Here is a 23626-nt window from a genome sequence, read left to right on the forward strand (position 1 = left end):
GGCAACATGTCACAGAAATGAAAATGACAGGAATCTGGGCCACATGAAAGAAATCCAGCTCATGCTTTGTTGGCCATATCACCTTCAAGACAGAAACTACGTAATTTTTTTTGAATATCGAATACTGGAATCATTGAACATAAAAAGCTTACAACAGTTATAATCATAATTAAGGAAAAATTATGTGAGAAAACAATCTCTACTGGAGAAAAAGTACTATGATTTAAAACGTCAAGCTAAACTAGAAGAAAAATTATTGCAGTAAAAAACCTTACAGCAGAAAGTCATGTCACTATTGCCTATGCAAACCAAGATTACACTCGGGGTGGTAGCTGATGGAAGCGGCCATAAATTGAAAATGCATTTACTATTACTCCCATCAGCCACCAAACCTATTGTCAACTTAGTTTCCACTGATAGTAAATGTAATTATCGAGGTCACAAATTAATAGAATGCCATAATGTTGCTCCCACTACGTGAATACATGGTAAATATGTAGGCAGTAAAATTGCGTTAATGAAGCCCACTTTCATCAGTAACATAGGAGACTGTAAGTTTACAGAAAGTGATGTTAGTCAACTGACGTGACCAAAATTTCAGTGTTTCTACAAGTAGCTACGTTAATGTCACCTGAATTGCCTCAGTTTCACTCTTCAACGCAGGGCTGAGCGAAATATCGTTGTATTGACGACAATAACCAACTTTGTAATTCGAATAGGAGATGCATTAGATAAACGAAAAAATCTGTAGATTATTCCTTGGATTTTCTAGGACATTAGACTTTTGACCCAATAGAAATCGTAATAGATTTGGTACAGCTGAGTGACTCTGTATTAAAACTGTTGGCTTTCACATCCAAAGGTCTGGCGATAGATCTCCTATGAACTCCAGGATTTTTTCTGTCGCTTGTCAATTCTTTCTTCTCTACCAGTTTTCGTCAGTATGAAAAATGCTGAACTGTGTTGTGGCTCAGAGTTACCTAAAACTGTTGGTGCACAAATCAGTTCAAAGGTCACATTAAGAGAACAACACATTACTTCCAATAGAACCGTACCTAGAAAAGCATGGTGTTTAACCAACTTTTGGGTTACTGACAGCATACTGCTTTAATGGGATAAAGCTGCTTATTGTATCGTACTTTTGATATACCTACAGATGGAGACTTTACTTGTCACCACCCTCAACTATTTATGGTGCGCTCAGGGAAACACTATGACAGGAGATCAAGGAGAACACCGAAACCACAGATAAAGATTATTGACAAGAATGTTCATATTTATTCACGAATACTCAACTATGTACAAATCGATTCAGGCAGCTGATCCTGAAGGCCAATTACTATCCCAGAAGCTATGACTGGATAGCAATCTTCACTGAAGATGGGCTGGTATGGACTGGTTAGAAGCAGACGATGGCATGCGAAGTACACAAATAGGAGGTAGTCTTCTTAACAGTCAAGCTTACTTGGAACTACTGTAACACGGGCGCACATCACTTCTCGGGGAGCGCCACCATTGCGACTTCTTGGTGCTGAAATCGCTGGCGTATACCCGGTCTCTGGAGTGGGTTGTCGACCTATCGGCGTCTGTGGTGATGTCTGGTGATACGTGCAGTGCTTACAACACAACAATGCTGATGTTATGAGATAGTGCTTGAAAACCGCACTACAATGTGTGAAAATAATATTAACAGTATATCCTGTTTATAAAAGTTGTTGTTGTTGTTGTGGTCTTCAGTCCTGAGACTGGTTTGAAGCAGCTCTCCATGCTACTCTATCCTGTGCAAGTTTCTTCATCTCCCAGTACCTACTGCAGCCTACATCCTTCTGAATCTGCTTAGTGTATTCATCTCTTGGTCTCCCTCTACGATTTTTAGCCTCCACGCTGCCCTCCAGTACCAAATTGGTGATCCCTTGATGCCTCAGAACATGTCCTACCAACCGATCCCTTCTTCTAGTCAAGTTGTGCCACAAACTCCTCTTCTCCCCAATTCTATTCAATACCTCCTCATTAGTTATGTGATCTACCCATCTAATCTTCAGCATTCTTTCGTAGCACCATATTTCGAAGGCTTCTCATTTTCTTCTTGTCTAAACTATTTACCATCCATGCTTCACTTCCATACATGGCTACACTCCATACAAATACTATCAGAAACGACTTCCTGACACTTAAATCTATACTCGATTATTACAAATTTCTCTTCCTGTGAAACGCTTTCCTTGCCATTACCAGTCTACATTTTATATCCTCTCTACTTCGACCATCATCAGTTATTTTGCTCCCCAAATAGCGAAACTCCTTTACTCTTCAAGTGTCTCATTTCCTAATCTAATTCCCTCAGCATCACCCGATTTAATTCGACAACATTCCATTATCCTCTTTTTGCTTTTGTTGATGTTCATCTTATACCCTCCTTTCAAGATACTGTCCATTCCGTTCAACTGCTCTTCCAAGTCCTTTGTTGTCTCTGACAGAATTACAATGTCATCGGCGAACCTCAAAGTTTTTATTTCTTCTCCATGGATTTTAATACCCACTCCGAACTTTTCTTTTGTTTCCTCTACTGCTTCCTCAATATACAGATTGAATAGCATCGGGGAGAAGCTACAAACCTGTCTCACTCCCTTCCCAACCACTGCTTCCCTTTCATACCCCTTGACTCTTATAACTGCCATCTGGTTTCTGTACAAATTGTAAATAGCCTTTCGCTTCCTGTATTTTACCCCTGCCACCTTAAGAATTTGAAAGAGAGTATTCCAGTCAACATTGTCAAAAGCTTTCTCTAAGTCTACAAATGCTAGAAACGTAGGTTTGCCTTTCCTTAATCTTTCTTCTAAGATAAGTCATAGGGTCAGTATTGTCTCATGTGTTCCAACATTTCTACAGAATCCAAACTGATCTTCCCCGAGGCCAGCTTCTACCAGTTTTTCCATTCGTCTGTAAAGAATTCGTGTTAGTATTTTGCACCTGTGACTCATTAAACTGATAGTTCGGTAATATTCACATCTGTCAACACCTGCTTTCTTTGGGATTGGAATTACTACATTCTTCTTGAAGTCTGAGGGAATTTCGCCTGTCTCATACATCTTACTCACCAAATGATAGAGTTTTGTCAGGACTGGCTCTCCCAAGGCCGTCAGTAGTTCTAATGGAATGTTGTCTACTCCCAGGGCCTTGTTTCGACTTAGGTCTTTCAGTGCTCTATCAAACTCTTCATGCAGTATCGTATCTCCCATTTCATCTTTATCTACATTCTCTTCCATTTCCATAATATTGTCCTCAAGTACATAGCCCTTGTATAGATCCTCTATATACTCCTTCCACCTTTCTGCTTTCCCTTCTTTGGTTAGAACTGGGTTTCCATCTGAGCTCTTGATATTCATACAAGTGGTTCTCTTTTCTCCAAAGGTCTCTTTAATTTTCCTGTAGGCAGTATCTATCTTACCCCTAGTGAGATAAGCCTCTACATCCTTACATTTGTCCTCTAGCCATCCCTGCTTAGCCATTTTGCACTTCCTGTCGATCTCATTTTTGAGATGTTTGTATTCCTTTTTGCCTGCTTCACTTACTGCATTTTTGTATTTCCTCCTTTCATCAAGTAAATTCAGTATCTCTTCTGTTACCCAAAGATTTCTACTAGCCCTCGTCTTTTTACCTACTTGATCCTCTGCTGCCTTCACTATTTCATTCCTCATAAAAGCATGTAATCCTATTTCAGACTTGTGAAATACCGTTGACCACAGAGCTCAATTCTGGGGCCTACCCTATTCATACTACACGTATATTGTATGCCCTCATGTAGGCAGATGATACATTTCTTGTGGTAAGTATCGATTCAAGATGTAAGCTGGAAGAGAATATTTCTCAAAACATAACCACAGTCTAACATAACAGTCGCGACACTTACTGCTGTAAAAGTTGTTGCCGTTTGACAGATGGAGCGACACTAGCGCTCCAAGCGGCAGGTAAGGTGAACGTCAGACGCGTCGTAAGCATAATGTTTGTTTGCATCCATTTCCTACGTAATTTCCGAATTATTCGAGTTATTTTCTTGCCTCCAAGAGTTTGTTTAGCATCAGAAGGCATATATGTTTCTATTAATGATTCTAAAATAAGCGCAAGTATGGACAAAAACCATGAATAGAGTGGCAAGCTACAACACATTCGTGAAGAAACACTTGTGACACTGGACAGAATTGCAGCTTATCATGTTGATGTCAAAGGAATATAAATACACAGATTCACATGTAAGAAGCACAGACATGTACATCTACATGCAAAAGCGATCGACAGCTCGTTTATCGTTCTGTAGGCCTACTGTGTGTGTCATTGTCGCCTGTTGCCACAAGTACGACCTTAATCTTTATATTATTCTAAGTGGGTCAAGCAACTGCCAAATAGTGGCAGAAATATGCTGAAAACATTATAATGTGCTGATTACATTACATTTCACGAAAAACCAAATATTTGAATAATTTTCAAACAATGTGTCTGTAGGCACTTTCCTTGTCCCGTAATAGTTTCGCTCGATCTGCACAATCTGACACTTCACACGCTTTTGTAAGACACGAACAGCTGCACTTAATCTAACCACTTTATCGTCAAAGCACGTCTGTGGTAACGATTCGCACGAATCTTGCACTGATACATGGAGAGCTGAACTGGCTACTTCTGTGTCATACGATTGTTCTACAGCTTTAGATTGACTGTCGAATTCTTGTGGCAGTTTCCTCTTCATCGTCAGTAGAAGTGGCTTATTTGGGATGTCAAACAGTGTGGGTACTGCATTCCACACGAGTTTGTTATTGTCTGCGTTCACGAACTGGTTTTCTTCGAAATGTAGCGGACAAAACCTAATATTATTATACAGGTAAACTGGGTCTTTCTTCATAAGGTCTTCTCGTCTGCTATTAACTAGCCATTTTCTGCTCCTAAAACGAAACATTTATCATTTATACACATATAGTTTGCAAGTGAATCCTGACGATACAATTTAGTAACATGATGGTATATACCTCTCAGGATCCTTAGGAAACCTAAAAAGACACAGCTGTGGTGTCTTTTTCCTGTTGTTGCTGCAATTTATTGCGCTACAAACGCTCTCGATGGTAAAAATCATTGTATAAATCAAAATAAACAATCACTATTTGCTTTCACGATCGCGCCGAACTCACAGTTCAACCTACCAGCCGCTTGGGGCGCTGCTGGCGCTGTAGGCAACAAAATCGAGGCGAAGTGTCGCGACTGTTATGTTAGACTGTGACATAACTATTTCAAATATGTAATTAAGCGGAAATAACTGATTTCTAAATGCTAAAAAACAAATGATGTCTAGCACCCTTGTAAAACGGTACCCATGGACAAATAAACTAGTACTACTACTATTATCCTCTGCTCGAATCAGGAAGAAATAAAAGTATTGTACTAACTTATGCACTTATTTGCGTGAAGAAATGTCTACATGCATATTGAAAAAACGGCAGATATCTCTTTTTCTTTATCCTTTGCACCTTTCTTTCTTTCTTATGACCAAATTATGACAAAAACTTCTATTTCTTGCAAATGAATAGTTACTGTAAAACTTAATAATGTTTCACTTTCAGATATTGGATCTCTCTTGTGGGAGAATATTCAACAGAAAAAATTAATTCCGGTTGCAACCTTCGTATAATTTAAGGAAAACTACGCAAGCGATGACATAAAGATTAAGATGAAAGATGATCACCAAATCTTGTTTGTAACCCTAGTGATTGCGGCGAGGATTCGACCTCCGATACTAGCAGAAGGCGCCAACTTCAAAAACATGGGTTTTTATGTACTTTTGTTAAAAAGACAGTTAGCAGCAGAGTACGCAGCAGCTCTGTTCCAATCTTCTTCTTAGGAAAAACACGGCGACAACATCTTTCGCATTCCACTACCTTTAGCATGGACGTATAATAATATATCAATGTTATTCTGAAACCAAAGATATTCATATAAACATTCTTGGAGATGACAAATTGGCAACTGAGAAACAATTTATGTTTACATTTGGTTAGGTATTGCTGCTGTCGGTTATTTTAGGTTGACACAAATGTCTCTTGACTAATTACTTGTTACAATCTTAGGAAGCTCTGTCTGAGCAGCAGTGCATGTCAAATGTTTGAAATGCAGATTGAATTAATGAGCCGCTGTATAAAATAGAGGATTTCCATTAAGTGTTTACAACACTCCTTGATTGTCGACATTAGGACACAACTCCACAAAGCGGAAAATTGGTTTCTTTGGGTATGTACCGTCAGTATGTTCTAACTTGAGATGGTTGCCGTTCAGTTTTAATTCTGATCACCATCGTGCAGTGCTGAAGGCACATTCAGCAGGACCGGAGTTCTGTTTGCCGGCCATCAGTCGAGGATTAGGTTTTCTGTGATTGTCGAAATCATTCCCATACGCCAAACGTATGGAAGGTTCTCCTAGAGGGTAATGTCTTGACTTCCTTCCCAAGTCTGCCTTGTGCTCTGTCACTTAATGGCATCGTCGTCGACGAGGAACTTAACCCTCTGCTAAGAAAACTGTTGATCTACTAAGAACAAATTCTGCAGATAGTGTATAATGCCCACAAATTATATACTTGACACCTTGGCTAGTTATGTCTTGCTCTGCCATCATTATAGAAATACATATCAAGACATTATTAATCACATGCTTGAAATGTATATTTATCAGATTTATTGACGTTTCCCTAGTATCCTTGCGTTATTTTGCCTTTAATATGGTAGCATGCAACACATTTGGTTGACATGAATCAGGAGATTTTCTCCTGTCAGAAGCTATGAAGGATTATTTAATTATTATAGCTAGCTGTCATGTCACGAAAGCATGGAACTTCGCTAAGTGGTAATAAACATCTTACCCATATTATGTCATTGATTACTTGTCACCTTGTAATTACTGGTTTTGTGTGTACCATTTTATGTGAGACTGCCAAGGTGTTTGGAAAAATGAGTTTGTTTATTTATTTTTCATTAACCACATCTTCTTCACAGACAATATTTGTAACTGATTGTGTGTATAGAACCAAATTATAAAACTTCAGGATACCAACAGAAGCTGTATGACTTGCAAAACATGGCAACAATTCAGTTGCAGAAAGGACTTTTTTGGATTGAAATTGTCTTGCCATTTATACAAGAACCCTTCTTTCATTTCATGTCTTCTTATTGGTGGTCCCATTAGCTTTTTATTCTCTGAATGCAGAATTCAAGTTTTCTTTTGCTGGTAAAGTTTCATTGCTGTTTGCACAGGTTCTTTAGCTATTCAGCATCCTTGACTACAGGGTCATTCCATGCCAAACTGAGCCTGAGGCTTATTTTTTGAAAAAATGCCAAATTTAACAATGTTATAGTTTTTCGAATCTACAAAAGTTGAATTTTACTGTCCTGAAAAGATTATAAAAATTACATAATTAGCTGAGGAAATATAGTTAAACAAAGTTGGCGATTCTACAGATGAGGATGGAAAACAAAAGGTTTGCTTTTTGTGTTGGCTGCTGTTTAAATTTGGGTTGTAGCGATTGTTGATGTTTTAATTGTTAAATTTCAAGAGCAGAATCTTATCTTTCTGACAAACTTCAGTTTTTAAAGAAAGGTAAGTTATTAAGTATGCAGCTAGTGCACAAAAGTTACTATGTATTTAGTGTCCCACCCGTGACAAAAAACATGAAAAAGTTTACCTTCTAATTCAGTAATTATAGTAATTCTATATATTTTAGGTTAGAAGTAAGAAAAACAAATAAAAACATCCAATGAACCATAAGGCACCTTCTAAGTTGTAAATGATCATCTATAAATGTTAAAAGAAATTGTGTCCCACCCGTTACTCAAATCTAAACCATTTAACACTTCTTGTTATTGTTAAGTTAAATTGGTTGATATAACAAGTGCTTTGATGGTTTACACTAAATAAAAACTTACTGTTTATTCTGAAAATGGGGAAAACAACATCAGCAGAGTGTATGAGAAAACTTCGAGAAAAACTGAAGAAAGATACCAGCAAGTACAATGTCCATAAAGAAAAAGAAAGAGAGCGGGATAAAAGAAGGAGGGAAAATATGAAGATGAAGGTATCCTCCAGTGAAAAATCTTTATTGGAATATCAAAAGAAGGAAGCTGAAAGAAAAAGGAAGTACAGACTTAAACTAAAATCCGTTTTAATTGAAGATCAGTCTGAGACCTGTATTTCCCAGTTAGGATCATATAAATGTCCTCAGTCCATTGGCAAAGCCGTTTCTTGGGTAAAGAAGGTGCTTCCTTCAAGCCCCTCAAAAAAATCAGCAGTAATAAAAAAGCTTGTAAGTGAAAGCTTACCTAAAAAGGTAGTAAAGCAGATTTTCCCAGTAGTGAAGAAAACGTCTCATAAACTTACAGGTGATAATCTGCTCAAAATACAAAATTTTTTCACAAATGATGAAATCAGCAGGCAGACACCTGGTATAAAGGATGTAAAGTCTATTGTAGACCATGAAACTGGGAAAAGAGTTAGCTTGCAGAAACGTCACATGAGTATGACAGTTAAGGAAGTATTTTTTTCTTTTTAAGCAAGACAATCCAGATACTGATATCAAGATTTCAAAATTCTACGAGTTGCGGCCTAAAAATGTCGTTCTAACGCCTCAAATGCCTCACAATGTATGTGTGTGCAGATATCATGCTAACTTCAACTTCATCATTGAAGCCATTCACAAAGAAATAGCTAGTTTCCCTGCTACTCACACTCACCTTATGAATCTTGTTTGCTGTGATGTAGAAAGTGAAATATGCATGACAAGTCAATGAAAGAAATGCATCATGAATTTACACACATTAATAGGTGGAAAGTTTGATTTGTGTGACATAATATCTTGGAGAAAATGGACCGAACATGAGTGTCACCCTAAACAGACTACTACCAGTGGAACACTTTGTGAAGCTCTCTCTGAACTTTAGTCTCAACTAAAAACATTCAAGGAGCACTTCTTTGTCAAAAGGATGCAATCTGGAACTTTCAAGACTGTGAAAGCATCAGTTAGTGATGATGAAGTGATATTGCAAATAGATTTTGCAGAAAACTATGTAGCACTGGCACAAGATGACATACAAAGTGCCCACTGGAGTCATACACAGATTACAGTGGTCACTATTTGTGTTTGGATGAAAACAGGGCTACAGCCATTTGCAATTGTGAGCGATGAACTGTGCCATGACAAGTACTCAGTTTATACATGTTTGAAGAGTACAATAAGTAAGCTGAAACAAGAGCTCCCCAATTTGACCTCGATACGAATTTTTTCTGATGGTTGCACAGGTCAATTTAAGAACAAATTCACCATTTCTAACCCCTGCTACATGATACAAGACTTTGGAGTGTCTGGAGAATGGTTTTTCTTTGCAACATCACAGGGAAAGGTGCAGTGGATGGCATTGGAGCTGTAACAAAAAGGGTTGTTTGGAATAAAGTTAAGCAATGAAAAGTCATCATCAGCAATGCACAGGAATTTTTAGACTGTGCCAAATCATCTGTTTCTGGAATAAACTTTCTTCTTCTGACAAAAGATCATATTGATGAAAACAGAGACCTTCTGGATGGTCGCTGGAAAGCTGTTAAAAAAATAAAAGATATTCGCAGCAAGCATTACTTCAACGGTTACAATACCTGTAACCTAGTATGTGGTAGAACTTTCCTAAAATCAGATTTAGAGAAAGTGGAGGTTTTCCCACTTTCACCCAACATATATTCACTAATCTACACAAATTCTAAGATGAGTGACGAGGAATCATATCCTGATGTCCTGTTGACACCCAATTCCCAAGAAGTTACAGGTTCAGAACCAGCTGTGGAACAAATCATGCCAGGAACATTTATTTTAGTTGAGTTCCAAACTGCAAGAAAGAAATCCACTACATACAGATATGTTGCAATTGCACAGAGAACTGTAGAAGACAATGGGGAAATACAGATTATGTGTATGCGATCTGTTGGGGACTCAGCAAAGGTATTTAAAGCTGACAAGCAGGATGTATCCTACATAGAGTTTAAACAAGTTCTTGCTATTCTCCCGAATCCAGATGGCAAACATGTTAGGGACACCTAATATTATGAGTTTCCCGGCAATTTAGACATTTTCGAAAGTGGGTGATAGGTCAAGTGTATTTTTTCAAAGTGGTACATTCTTCAAGTGAAATAATAAAGTACTCAGAACTGTAGACTAATACTATACCAAAATTTATATTATTTATAAGCAACAAAAATGTTCTACAAAGTTATTAAAACCTAAAGTGCCCTCTAAGTATATGTTACCTACTGATTCATAGCTAACTGACATAATAAAATCAGTTTAAATAAAAAAAAAAAAAAAAAGATTGTACTTCACATGAGTCCCACCCGTGACAATTCCTTGTCCCACCCGTGACAGTCTTTGATTGCAATTATTGTAAGTAAGTATTACTAATATAATATTTATTGATATTATGTCATGTAGAGAATTGTTTTATTAATGTGAATTCAATATTTTCAAAAGAAAATAAGTGCATAAATCACAGAATTCTTCTAAAATGTTGGTGGTTACTCAATGCTACGTCTATTTGCTGTCCCACCCGTGACAAAGTTTTAAAGATGAATAACAGCTCAATTTGTAAACTTTTGACATTCAGATTTAAAGGGAAGGTAAAACAATTATTTGTAAGGCAACCAGTCAATTTTTACTTTATTTCTATTTATACTTTATGTTATACCAGCATGTGACTGTTGAAAAACGTAGTGCAACTGTCCCACCCGTGACAATGGAATCCCCCTACAGTTTTTTTCCCTGAATATACTTTTTTGTATTTCGTTGTATTCTTTGTGGTATGTAGTAATGTAAATTGGTATAATGATTTTTGGTATCATTCCAGTTATCGAAAAGATCATGTTGGTATCTTTCTGTTATATGTAGTTCATTATGTTCTTTGTTATCTTTATGTTAACAAATCAGACTTCCTTCACAATGCTGTTGTTAATATAGTCAGTGGACCCAGCTTCATATCTTTCCATTTGTCAACATCCATTCCAAGGGTAGATCTGTCTGATTTCATCATTTTAAAAATTTTGGGCATTACAGAAGCGTCCAGTTCCACCTTTCTGCTTTGACCGATGAAATCATCAATACGGCGGAAATGGCTACTTCCAGCATATACAGAATGACGACAATGACATCACTGCATACACGTGCTAACAAATGTGAACAAAAATAAAAATGAAACAAAACTAACAGGCGCACCATCCCAAAACAAATAATATTAAAAAAAAAAGAAATTGAATTACAGAATTCTGCCACATGAACAAACCACAGGAATCGGACATTTTCCTTGACCTGTATAGCTTAACCGCAGCTGTCAGTACCCACCCATCTCCAAACATAGTGATACACTTGTGAATTTCACTGTCATATCCATAGGTGACCAAAGAAATTAGACTTTTCTCCATACAGCAAACACCAAATTAATCGGACCTAACAAAAATGTCAGACACATAAAAAAAACTTAATAACTCGCTGAAAACACATCCGTAGCCCAAGTTATCCCACCAACTACCTTAACTCAAAACCATGTTAGCACTATGCCAGCGGATACTAAAATGAACCCAATGCCACACAATATACTCAGCACGTCCACATCCCTCACTAAAGAGCACCATCAAATGTAACAACAGGATGTCTACAAACACAATCAACTCAAAAATTCCGTGCTGTAGTGATGTCGCACGCCACAACACTATTACGTCACGTGTCAAAGCAGATGGATGGAATCAGATACTTCTGTTATACCAGTTCTGTATCTCACCATCAAAAGGCAGTTCGTCATTATATCATTATGAACTATCCCTGTAATCTACACTCCATTCCAGTTCAGTATATTTCAAAGTTCTTTTGTAAATCTTACTTGATATCAAACTGTTGTCATGTGACGACTTGTAATGAGGTTAATCTCTCAGCAGTGAAGAAATACAGATATTTTACTGTTGCAGCAGTTTTCTCTACGCATTCAATTGAATTCCTTTGTTTTTCCCATATAAGAAGACTAGGAAAAACATCACAGTAGTCTGAGTCTGTATCAGACATATGTTGGTGCTTCTAGGGTTGCCACTTTTTGATATAGGAATTGAGCGACATTTACCTGAAAATATGTGAGACTTTCCACAAAAATAGAGCATAGTTCATAAATACTTGGAAATCAAATGTTATTACCAATTTCAATTAAATTATAATTAGTTTGAGAATGAGACAATTGTAAAATTCTTTAAGGAAACTAAACTACACCCTCTTAGCAGTGCACATAGTACACTGTATTAGGTATGAAAAACTTGCAGAAAAAACATTAATAGAACTACCTTATTTTCTCCACCTGTATTTCACATTTGACCTGACTTTAAAATTGTGCTGTCTAACTTTTATCATGCGATGGGAGTCTCTAAAAGACATGCTTATGTCTGTAGTTTTTAGTAGCTCACATGGAATCAGATCTACTAAACAACTGTTTCTACTGTCTGACCACTTGTTAGACATTGAGGAGAAAATGCATCCAACAAATGTATTTGGCCCAGGAATGCTCATTACAAAAGGCAGAAGTTTTGTAATTATTAATTTCTGTTGTTATTTGCAACTGAAACACTGACAACTACTTGTTTGAGGCATTGTCTTTACTCTCCAAAATGCTGGTAGGACTGTACCCAGCAAGGCAAAATTTTCATATAGTTTCTCCATATCAATTATTTCAGTTAATTGGAGGGATTTCATGCCAGCTTCCAGGGAAGAAAAACCTATGTGTCTGTTTGAATAAAAAAATTGGAGCTTCACTACAACTTTCTCCTCTGAGGAACTGTACGATTTCTGAAGTTAGTGTAAGAGTTCGTGATAGAACTGCATAAAACTTCTCTCCAGTTTGGTTCTTTCTGAAGGCATTCTTAACTGCAATTCAGAACAAATTGATCTTTACTCTATTCTGGTTTCTCTTCAGTAAGCACATTTCATCATAAGCTTCAGTCATAGACTTAGTGTCTCTTTCTAAGAACATGGGGCACTGCACTAAAATTGTTACTACATTACTGAAAATAGTAAACGTTAACTTTTCTTTAGCGCTTGTCTCCTTTAAATGAGGATGAGGATAATTATTTGACTAAGAACATAAAGTACGCGTCGTCACTGTTTACTCATGTATTAAACCACATGTTCTATTTTATTCTACACAACACTCAGTCTACATAATGCAAAAAGCCATCACACTTTTGTTCTGCTTAATACCTCAACTTGGCGCGAACTCTCCTCCAAAGAGCACCCGTACAAGAAGACAAAACAGAAGGTACAGGCCCTCTGGAAATGGTGCTGTATTCAAACTGATGTCTCACTGAATTAGATCAACTGAATTAAAACACTTCCCCTCGGTGAGCATCAAAGAGCGCAGTTTAGTAAGTAGTCTCATCCTGTTACACTCCAGTATCAAAAATTCACCTTTCTGATATTGAACATAAGAATACAACTTCCAATATTGCACACAGGGACACAGATGAGACATTGAAATTAAGATCACAATTGAGACAATAAAACCATCACAAATCCCAGTACCAAACATAGGAACACAAATGAGACACTGAAATTAAGATCACAAATGCGACAATAAAACCATCACAAATTCTAGTACCAAACAATGGAACACAAATGAGACACTAATACACCACAAATTCCAATAGTAAACAATACTCATCTTAATTCTAACATGTCTCTGAATTTCTCAGTTTTAATGCTGCGTAGTCCTTAAGTTAAAATGTCAGCTGCATTGTCATTAGTTGACACATGCTTAAACTTAAGAAAACCATCCAAGACAGTGTGTCTCACTTTATGGTAGTGGACCCTGAAATGCTTGGTTCTTTCTGATACACCACTTCTTTCTGGTGATTTCAATTGCACCTGTGTTGTCTGCATTGACCTGCAGGGGCAATCTAACAAAGTCAGAACACTTAAGCTCCTTTAAAAAATCAATAAACCATTCCACCTCCTTACATGTCTGAAACATGGCAATATACTCAGCTTCAACTGTAGAAGTTGCCACAATTGATTGTTTTTTACTTTTCCAGCTGATTGCTGCTCCAGCTAACAAATCTGTGTAGCCTGACACAGATTTACTATCACCTGGGTCATTTGCCCAATCAGCATCACTGAATGCAATAGTTCACGGCAATCAGCATGGAAACACAAACTCAATTCTTTAGTTTGCGAAATACTCTTTTTGCCCTGGCCCAATGAGAAATACAAGGTTTAGAATTGAACTGACTCAATCTCCCTGCAATAAAAGCAATATCATGTCGAGTACACGTAGGTATGTACAGCAAGCAACCTACTGCCTTTTGGTACAATTTCTGGTCAATTGGACTGTCATTATCATCTTCACTAAAACGGTTGTCATTACATGGTGTAGATATGCCCTTGCAGTCATGCATTTTAAATTCTTTTAGCATCTGTTGAATGTAACCCATCTGATTTAATTTCACCTGCCCTTGAGACTGTTCTATTTCAAGACCCAAAATCAACAAGCTGTCACTCATTTCTTTAATGATAATATGAGATTTCAAACACTTAATGAATGTCATAATCATTTCTTCTTCACCAATTGCAACTACCATGTCAACATGAACTCCAATAATCAAATTTCTAGAGAAGAATACACAGGGATCCTTTTCACATTGTTCAAAACCTACTTTTTTCATCACAGAGCAGAAGAAATCATTCGAATCTTTACCTGCCTGGTGAAGCCCATACAAACTCTTATTTAATAAACACACTTTATTTCCCACACGAAACAATCTTGGTTGCTCCATGTAAACAGTGCCACTTATGGGGCTATTCAGAAAAGCAGTTTCCACATCAATATGTCTTATTTTCCATCCCCTTAATACTGCTATTGCTGACAGGATCCTCAGGCTACATCGTCTCATCACTGAGCTATAGCTGTCCCAATAATCAACTCCAAATATCTGACTATAACCCAGAGCTACTAACCTCGCTTTGAATTTGAATTTAATAATATCACCCTCTCTGTTTCTCTTCGTTGAGAATAACCACTTACTTCCTATAACATGGTCAGCTTTTGATTGGTCAACAAGTTGCCATGTGTTGTGAAGTTTTAGGCTACTCACCTCTGACTGCATGGCTTTATACCACTCATCCCTGTGAATTGAAGCTAAAGCTGCTTCTACTGATGTTGGATCAGATGGATTCACCTGACACAAAGCAGCAAAAAAACTTGCAGAGAGACACGAACCACACATTTTTGGTTTCACTAGGCGTGAAGACCTTCATAACCCTACTTCACTATGCGCACTTGAGATTCTACTTTGCAACACTGTATCACATTCATCACACACATCACTATCTTCACTGCCAGGAACTACATCATCTTCTGTGCCGTACCTCTCATCTTCTCTACCACTGGATTGGCCCCCATCTCCTCGAACAGCTATTGATTTGAATGGATCTCCTGTCACTGCACCTGTATTCCTCAGCAGTGTGTTGTCATCATCTGTTGATGGATCTGGGAAACCCAATCGCACAATACTGGTATCGTCTGCTGTCACTGCATTGCTTTGTGGCTCAGCTGTTGTCATCTGCCTCAGGTTTACTGCCCCTGAAAGAGACAGTTCTTTGTTTACTGTAGCCTTCAGTGGGAATATTCTTTTGTCAAAGGTGACATCTCTTCTCAAAAGTATTTTTCTCTGTCCAAGGCTCCACAGACGATATCCTTTAGATCCTGCCTCCACTCCAAGGTAAACTCATTCTTCTGCCCGTTCTCCGAGCTTGTCAGATGTCAATGTGCTTGTCCAAGCTCTGCAGCCAAACACTCTGAGTCTTTCCAAATCATCTTTAGTTAGTTTTTTCTTCTTCCATACTTAATACGGGATTTTTCCATGAAGGGATGTTGTTGGGCATCTATTTCGGATATAGCAGGACAACATTAGAGCTTCCCCCCAAAAGGTATTGGGCAAACCACTCTGAAATAGTAGACACCTCACAATGGATAAAAGTATTTGATTCAGGCGCTCTGCTTTTCCATTGGATGGAGGAGAGTAAACTGTGCTTTTCCGATGTAGTATGCCCTCTTCCTGGAACAACTCTTCAAATTTGCTGTTGATGTACTCAGTCCCATTGTCTGATTGGAAGCTTTGCAGTTTCCTCCCTGACTCGCATATGGCACGTCCCTTAAATTCCACAAAAGACTCAAACACATCACTTTTCTGCTTTAGCATTTTCAGTACCGAATACCTTGAGTGATCAATCAGGTAAGTAACATAATAATGTGCTACACCCAGGGAGGTCTGTCTAATATAACCTATGTCACTATGTACTACTTCTAGAATATTATCAGCAGTAGTTTGGCTCGGTTTGAAAGGCTGTCTTTTCATTTTTCCTTGCACACAAATTTCACATTTTTCCTTGTAGTTTGTGGCTCCACATACTTCGGGTAAGGCTTCTCTGTGTCCAAGTCTTTGGTGCCACAAAACTTCTGGCTGTTGCTTCATTTTCAATTTGTTGATGTGTTTTGTCACTGTGTGGCATCACTGTACTGTTGTTTACTTTGTAATATTCATATTGCACTAAATAGATGTTATTGTTTGATGATCTTCCTCTCAACACTTCCTTCTCATCAACAGACACACTAACATCACCATTTCTGAATGTGATTTTTGTCCATCTGTTTGACAGACAAGAAGTTCCCATCCAGTTCCTTCACCAAAAGCACTTCTGTTCCCTTACCAGTCACTTCAGTAACTTTCCCATCAGCCAGTTTCACTTCTCCAAAGATACCCATCTCTAAGTCCTGTAGTATCTCTTGGTGACTAGTCATATGATGTGATGCTCCTGAATCCAAAACCCACACCTTTTCATCAGCACCTTCTCCACATTTGGTCACTGTCATAGCCACTATCTCTTCATCTTCTTTTTCAGTTGCACTTGATGGACCTTCAATGTTTGGAACGGTTTTAAAACTGTTGAGCTTGCATCCATTTGCCTTGTATGCTGATTTCTTGGTGTAATTCTGTTTGCTTGGTGGAGCCCCCACTTGTTTTCCTTGGAAATGTAGACACTCCCTGGCGATGTGGTCAGCTTCACCACAGGACAAGCAGAGTCTGTTTCTGTTGGATGTCTTCTTCTCACCTCTTTGGTTTTGCTTGTATCTGTCCTGGCTTCGGAAAAACTTGTTTTTCTGACTGCTGTCTACTGCTGCATATGCTTTGGCTTCTTCTTGGCACTTAGTGGACTTGAAATCTGGTTCCAGACGCTTCTCTTCTAATTCTAATCTGTTGATGACAATTTCTGTAGTTAATCTGTCTTTGTCTCTTTCTAGACTTCTGATGAGGGATCTTCAAACTGCGAGGCACTTTGGCGAACTTCCTTATTATGGACTGCCCGTATAATCTCCAACTGTAGTAGCCTCATAAAGAGTACCGAGATTTAGCAGTAATGATATGACACTTGCGTCTTAACACCTGCAGTTCCACAGCCCTAGTGTGATAGGTTTGATGGGGTTGTTTTCTGCACTTGTAAAACTCTGGAAATTATATGAGTGCTTGCGGTAATAGGAATACAGCAAACGACATATTTTGTCAAGCAGCAGAGATGTAGGGGTCCTGAAGCGAGGCCAGCTTCCCTAACAAGTGATACATTTGCAAGGAGATCCCTGACTGGACAGGAGATTTAATGGAGTTGACGTCTGTTACCTTGAAGGCCACAAAGTGTACCTGGAGTCACTTTTCACATGATTCCCAGTCTTCAGCAGCTTAGTCATAGGTGAGGAATGGAGGTGGGTAGGCCAGCAATGTTTGAGGCCTCATTAACAGACTCATCGACACCCTGTTCAGCTGGGTGTGCTACATTTCTATGCACTGTTGGTTTTCCAATTGCAGCTGTAGTAAACTTTGCAGATCGATCTCCATGGATGTGCCTGTTGACATTACCACATTTTTCCATAAAACACATGAAGGAACAAACTTTCGTTGCCATTTGTGTAGTAACACGTACAGTTGAGAACGCCAATAAAAATACAATGACTTTAATCCTGAAACCATAAATGTCATAAATGTGTTATAGATCGTTCTTGTACATAGCTGGGTCGGTACCTGTTTGATGTACTAGGATCCGCAAGTGGAGTGAAGTTAACAAGAGCATAAACCGTTACAGAATGACACAGATGCCACTTTGGGCTAAATAGTATGACATGTGCCCCAGCACAGGCTCATTAAATAAGACAGGATGGGCTGGCACCTCAGACACCTCACATCCTGCCGAACTTTGACGGACGGTGAACTGTTGGTGCAATTGAGGTGATAACCGCAGTTACTACAGTCACTGCACTGAAGCTATGCCAGTGTCAAATATTTTGTAGCATTCATGCTAGGTTATTTAATTTATCAATTAGGCATGCTAAGACTCTTGTTAGTATAGTAGGAGTAATTTGGTCTCCTGTATTTGTTGCTGACAAACTATTGAATAGTGGTAAATGATGGGCTCCTTATTGGATCAAAGTGGGTGACTTTAATTCCTTATGAACATTGCTCTTATTCCTGGCATTGGTACTGCAGATGGAGGTGCTTGTTGGAAAGAGAGATATATTACTTGTGACAAATTTTATAAAGGAATGAATATATTAGAAACAGTAGTATGCCTGTTTCTTTGAACAGCCTTCTACAAGGCATTCTTGAATTTAAACCACAAATAACATATGTTACATGCTTTTAGATCTGGAAAACTTTAGCTTGGTTGGTGATACCATGGAACAAAAGTAAGCAATGTATGCCACTGGTTTTTATTTTTACCTCACCTATATATAACATCATTTGCATTGCCAACAAAGATTTGTTTAGGTATTTCAGAAGTTCTGTGGTATGCTTCTCCCAAATGAATTTGCTGTCAAGTTTCAATCGCAATAACTTAATGCTTTCAACTTTTTTATATCTTCATGTCATGTCACACAAAGAAGATGTGACTTACCAAATGAAAGCACTGGCAGGTTGATAGACACACAAACAAACACAAACATACACACAAAATTCAAGCTTTCGCAACCAACGGTTGCTTCATCAGGAAAGAGGGAAGGAGAGGGAAAGACGAAAGGATGTGGGTTTTAAGGGAGAGGGTAAGGAGTCATTCCAATCCCAGGAGCGGAAAGACTTGCCCAGGGGGAAAAAAGGACAGGTATACACTCGCATACACACCCATATCCATCCGCACACACACACACACACACAAGCAGACATTTGTAAAGGATAGCCTATTTGAAAAGAAGAGAAAGGTGAAAGGAACGTATTGAGGGCTATACATGGGAAATGGACTTGGAAGGTGACATTATAGAAAGAGGAGAAGAAGTAGATTAAGGTGAGATATGATATTGAAAGAAGAATTTGAAGAATGCTGAAGGACCTAAGAAAAAAAAAAGCCCCCCTAGAGTTCACACATTCCCTCAGAACTACTGGTATGTTTGGGAGAGTCAGCCATGACAAAACTATTCAGTCTAGTGTGCTAGATGTGTGACGTAGGGGAAATAACTTCAGATTTCAAAAAGAATGTAATAATTCAAAAGAAAGCAGGCACTGTTTGATGTGAATATTACTGAACTATGAATTCAGTATGCTAACTATTAAAATGAATTATTTACAGGAGAATAGAAAACTGGTGGAAGCTAATCTAGGGGAACATTAGTTTGAGTTATGGAGAAATGTAGGAACACACAGGGCAATTCTGACCCTATGACTTATCTTAGAAGATAGGGTAAAGAAAGACAAACCTACCTTTATAAAATTTGTAGATTTAAAGAAAGGTTCATGGACAAGAAATAAAAAAAGTGCCAGTTTGCTGATGAGTTTGTAATTCTGTCAGACAGCATAGGACTTCAAACAGAAGTTGAACAGAATGGACAGTAAAGGGGATATAGGATGAGAACCAACAAAATCAAAACAAGAAAAATGGAATGTAGTCGAATAAAATCAGGTGATACAGAGGGAATTACATTAGGAAATCAAACACTAAAAGCAGTAGGTGAGTGTTGCTATTTGGACAGTTAAATAATTGAATATGGCTGAAGTAGAGAGGATAAGAAATATAGATTGGCAGTAGCAACAAAGCGTTTGTGAATAAGAGAAATTTGTTAATATCAACCATAAGTTTTAAGTGTCAGGAAGTCTCTTCTGACAGTTTTTGTTTAAAGTATATGCTTGTCCAGAACTTAAACATGGATAACAAAGACTGCAGGTAAGAAGAGAATAGAAGCATGTGAAATGTGTGTTGCTACGAAAGAATAGTGATGATTAGACGGGTAGATCACAAAGCCAATGACGAAATACTGAATTGAATTGGGGAAAAAAGAAATTTGTGGCATAACTTGACTAAGAGAAGGGATTGACTGTTGGGCACTTTCTGTAACATCAAGGAATCATCAATTTAGCATTGGATGGAAGGTTTTGTGTGGGGGGAGGGTTTCTAAAAGCTGTAGAGGGAGACAAGAACCGAATACTGTTGGAAAGTTCATACGGCTGTAGTTTGCGGTTATTTGGAGAAGAACAGACTTTCACAGGATGGAGTATTGTGGAGAGCTACATCAAAACGGATTTGGACTGAGGATCACAACAACAGTGGAAAGAACCTTCAGCTATACACTTCACAGCTGTTTCCATAGTGTGGGTGTAAATGTAGATATTAATGTCCACAAAAGTTTCATTATCAAGTCTTTAAAAAAACCTACATTTGTTTTGCTATTTGTTGCACTGATTGTGTCATCTCCAAACAAAAACAGTCTCAACATATAGTAATGTTACTGTTTTTAAGGTGTAATTTTGTATACACAGGGGAAAGGAAGAACCTAAGATGGAATCCTATCTGTCTCTACATGTAATTAGTTCCTAATCAAAATTCAGCTAATATCTTAATGGAGGACTCTTTCATATTACCAGCTTTATTTCCTGGTAGATAGTTATAACTTCCTGACATCATACTATTCTAATTTACTTACAAGGCAAAAGGCATAGGCTTTTGACTGGTCACACAATAAACCAGTAGACTGTGATTTATCTCCTAAGGAGTTACGGTAAGTAAATTCTACAGCTACATACATACATACTTCGCAATCCACCATACGGTGCGTGGCAAAGGGTACCTCGTACCACAACTAGCATCTGCTCTCCCTGTTCCACTCCCAAACAGAACGAGGGAAAAATGACTGCGTATATGCCTCTGTACGAGCCCTAATCTCTCTTATCTTGTCTTTGTGGTCTTTCCGTGAAATGTAAGTTGGCGGCAGTAAAATTGTACTGCAGTCAGCTTCAAATGCTGGTTCTCTAAATTTCCTCAGTAGTGATTCATGAAAAGAACACCTCCTTTCCTCTAGAGACTCCCACCCGAGTTCCTGAAGCATTTCCGTAACACTCGCGTGATGATCAAACCTACCAGTAGCAAATCTAGCAGCCTGTCTCTGAATTGCTTCTATGTCCTCCCTCAATCCGACCTGATAGGGATCCCAAACGCTCGAGCAGTACTCAAGAATAGGTCGTATTAGTGTTTTATAAGCGGTGTCCTTTACAGATGAACCACATCTTCCCAAAATTTTACCAATGAACCGAAGACGACTATCCTCCTTCCCCACAACTGCCATTACATGCTTGTCCCACTTCATATTGCTCTGCAACGTTACACTCAAATATTTAATCGATGTGACTGTGTCAAGTGCTACACTACTAATGGAGTATTCAAACATTACAGGATTCTTTTTCCTATTCATCTGCATTAATTTACATTTATCTATATTTAGAGTTAGCTGCCATTCTTTACACCAATCACAAATCCTGTCCAAGTCTCTCTCTGTCTGTAGAGAGCCTTGTCAATATCAGTAGACTTTATAAATCCCACCTGTGGTTTGAATGTCATGTTATTTGTAGTCACATGGTTAAACAACAGTTATGTATTAACTTTCCTAAATGTTTCGTAGTGCTGGCAAAAGTGATATTGACCATAAGTTTGTTGGTATTTCATTATCCGCTTTCTTGTCTAGTGACTTGAGCATATTTCAGCCAATCAGGAAACATTGCACTGATAAATGATTGGCTACGAAAATAATGTGTTCTTGAACTTGGAAGAGCACTCTTGAACTTTGTAAATATTTTTTCACAATGAGGCACTATATATGACATAATAGAGATACCTCATTATCCACTGAAATCTAATACACCATGTTTATTTGTCATATCATTGATATTTTTGCTGGTTCTAAGCATTTTTACATGGTGATCAAAGCTACATTTAACATGGCTTTGAATATTAAAATATGTAAGAAATAAAGTGACCGAATGTAAAAAATGTGAGTTTGAAATATCTGCAGACAGTCATGATTTTGCTTGCATTATTGTGTTCAAGTCCCATCAAACTTGTCATCATATATTGAAAAAATATTTTTACAGTCAGTATTGTCACATGCTGTACGAGATGTATGTTTGTATGTATCAATATTACAAACCTTCAGATCTCTTCTGGCTGTTTTTGTGTTTTGTGTGTAGTATCTCATGTATACCACTTACAGTGTTCAGTCTATAGTTTCATATACTGCAGACCAGTATCATGATTTTCTTCCTTTCTCTCAGCATGATACGCATTTCATGGTGTGTAATTGTGAACTAGATCTAGAAGAGAACTAACTGTGGTAACAGTCTGTACAATTCAATCATCTTAGTATTTTCCAAATGATAGTGCGTCAATTATCACCTACACTCTTGGAAGAATAAACTTTGTTTTGTATTAGATATTAGAAAAATCCAAAGCTGTGGTCCACAGGGTATGCTAAAGTAAACATATGCCAAACGATAAAAAATATTGTATGAAAAATAGTCAATGATAATAATTAATTTGTTATTCATTTTTATATTTTGTAGTGTGAAAAACAAAATTATCAATAGGTGTCCTCTCTCTCTCTCTCTCTCTCTCTCTCTCTCTCTCTCTCTCTCTCTCTCTCTCTCCCCCTCCCCCTCCCCCTCCCCCTCCCCCTCCCCCCCCCCCTCTCTCTCTCTCTCTCACTCTCACTCTCACTCTCACTCTCACTCTCACACACACACACACACACACACACACACACACACAGTTTACTTTTAACTTGCTGTATCCCTATAATATGTTTTTTGTTGTAGGAGCTTTTTCAGCTTGACATTAAGCTGTCTCCAGGTAGATTGTGTTTTCTGTAGCTACTGACTGAAACAACAAGCATCCAGTTGTGTGCAGCTTAGCTGAGATCTATTCCTTGATAGTGGAATAATTGAACTTCTGTAACTTGAGCAAGGGTCCTTCAAGCTACTTGGACAACACTATACAGCAAGTATAAAAAAAACTGACAAAGAACATGTGATGGGAATATTGTTGCCTTTTTATAAAAAATCAATTCACAAGTAATCCCTGGGGAACTAGATTAATTTGTGCACAGTGATAAGGCAACATATTCCAAGCACATTATTTTTGCATATAATAATATTATGAAAAGGAAAGTTGCTGCTCACCATATAGTGGAGATGTTGAGTCACGGATAGGCACAACAAAAAGACTGCCACAAAT

The 23626-nt window shown here is 38.0% G+C and overlaps 1 protein-coding gene across 10 annotated transcripts in view; it reads left to right on the plus strand.

The window, feature by feature from the left end:
* Positions 1 to 5993: 5993 nt before the first annotated feature.
* Positions 5994 to 23626, plus strand: part of LOC124803764 (peptidyl-prolyl cis-trans isomerase FKBP65-like) — a 43837-nt gene continuing 26204 nt past the window's right edge. For 6 of the 10 annotated variants that reach the window (XM_047264698.1, XM_047264702.1, XM_047264697.1 and 3 more), the window contains exon 1: positions 5994 to 6270. The gene's annotated coding sequence lies outside the window, so the exon portion shown is untranslated. The other 4 variants (XM_047264699.1, XM_047264706.1, XM_047264704.1 and 1 more) reach the window with 4 other exon arrangements.

Source organism: Schistocerca piceifrons, chromosome 1 (assembly GCF_021461385.2).
Source record: "Schistocerca piceifrons isolate TAMUIC-IGC-003096 chromosome 1, iqSchPice1.1, whole genome shotgun sequence".
NCBI classification, from domain to species: Eukaryota; Metazoa; Arthropoda; class Insecta; order Orthoptera; family Acrididae; genus Schistocerca; species Schistocerca piceifrons.